The sequence below is a fragment of the Myotis davidii genome, unplaced genomic scaffold, assembly GCF_000327345.1.
Source record: "Myotis davidii unplaced genomic scaffold, ASM32734v1 scaffold1286, whole genome shotgun sequence".
NCBI lineage: Eukaryota > Metazoa > Chordata > Mammalia > Chiroptera > Vespertilionidae > Myotis > Myotis davidii.
The window spans coordinates 605,701-607,966 of NW_006296619.1; positions in this window are offsets into that span (position 1 = coordinate 605,701).

Consider the following 2,266-nt stretch of genomic DNA (forward strand, 5'->3'; position numbering starts at 1 on the left):
GGATCAGAACATCAGTGATGAGAGAGAATCATTGATTGGCTGCCTCCTGCACACCCCCAGCTAGGGATGGATCCCGAAACCAGGGCATGCGCCTTGACCGGGAATCGAACTGTGACCTCCTGGTTCATAGACCAATTCTCAATCACTGAGTTACACAGGCTGGGCTCTATTGTAATTTTTTTATTGTTTAAAATATTATATATGTCTCTTTTTTCTCCAATTGACCCCTTCCCTGGCCACTCCCACACCCCAGGACATGCCCCCCCACCTCAGTGTCTGTGTCCATTGGTTATGCTAATGTGAATGCATACAAGTCCTTTAGTTGATCTCTTATTACCTCTCTACCCCCCCATCCCCTTCCCCCTGCCTTCCCTCTGAGATTTGACATTCCATTGGTGTTTCTCTGTCTCCAGATCTATTTTTGTTCATCAGTTTATGTTGTTCATTATATTCCACAAATGAGTGAGATCATATGATATTTATCTTCATCAACAAAACAACAGGAGATCCCACTGCATGGGAGAACATATTTGCCAATGTTACATGCGATAAGGGTTTAATCTCCAAAATGTATAGGGAACTGATACAACTTAACAAAAGGGAGATAATCCAATCAAAAAATTGCGAAAGACATAGACAGTTTTCAAAAGTGGACTTCTGATGGGCACTTAGGCTGTTTCCAAATCTTAGCTATTGTAAATTGTGCTGCTATGAACATAGGGGTGCATTGGTGTTCCTGATTTCTTGGGATATAGTCCTAGAAGTGGGATTACTGGGTCAAATGGGAGTTCCATTTTTAACTTTTGAAGTAACTCCAGTGTTTTCCACAGTGGCTGCAACAGTCTGCATTTCCATCAGCAGTGCAAGAGGGTTTCTTTTGTTTTGTTTTGTTTTGTTTTGTTAATCCTCACCAGAGGACATTTCTTCCATTGATTTTTAGCAAGAGTGGAAGGGAGAGGGAGAAACAGAGAACAACATTGATGTGAGAGAGACACATCGATTGGTTGTCTCCCACACACACCCAAACTGAGGTCGGGGATTGAGCCTGAAACCAAGGTATGCACCCTTGACCAGAATGGAACCCATGAACCTTCAATTTGTGGACTGATGCTCTAAGCACTGAGCCAAACCAGTTAGGGCAATATTCAAAATATATTTCTAAAAATTAATTTTGTTTTTTATCTGAAACATTTTTATTATGTCTTTTCTTCTTCCCATTCTTTTAGATGTTATAACTAAATGTTTGCTACTAGAAATTTTAAGAAATGGTATGGTGATGGCCAGAGGTGGGGGTGGGGTGAGGGCTCAGTTGGAGGTGGGTAAAGGGGGAGGATGGGAGATATCTGTAATAATGTCAACAACAACAACAACAAAAACCCTTTAATATAGAACTCAAACAAAACAAAATAAAAAATTGATAAATAATATCCATGATTTTTTCTTTCTGTGTTTGCAAAGAACTGACAAATATGACACGTGTCAGAGAAATGGAAATTAAATTCTGCCTTAATTCTGATGAGTCTATTTAAAAGTTTGGTTCAGAATTGTAGGCAGATGCTTTTCTTTTCTCTTCCAAATTACCATCCTGTAGCTAATGCTGATGGTGCTCTACCCATATCCCATTGGTGCTCATTGTTCATATAAAGGCCAATGCTTGCTATGGAAAAATAAAAGAACCTGCAACTCTTAGGTTGAAGACTTATTTTACTGTAAGAATATACATAGCCTTTGTGTGGGCCATTTAATTTAACTAGAAGCACCTATCCTTAAGTGTGAAAATTAAAAAAGAACAAAAATGCCCAGTTTTCTCATCTTTCAGGTGGTACAATCTGATTGAGCCTCAGATGTATAGATAAGTATAACTGATCAGCAACTTAGAGGGATGTGGCCTTGAGAAGAGTACTGCTGCTCCTAGAATCTGTTTCATGATATGTAAAATCTCAGTTCATATAATTCCAATATACTCACTTCACAAAGCTATAAAGATTAATTTTAAACACAATGAAAACATTCTAATGTGTGCCTAATATAAGGAAATTATTCAGCATTGGTTCCCCTCCTCCTCTTTCTCCTCTAGCTGTCTCTACATATGTGCTGAACTTTAGAACAATTTATCACTTTATAATTAAAAATATTTATTTGTTCACAACTGAAAATGCTTGCTTACCTCTAATTCTTAAGGCACAGCCTGAATCACTTTAATATAATTCACTCACATAAACTAAGTGTGTTGAATCCCACTTATGTACCAGGCAATATATGTTAC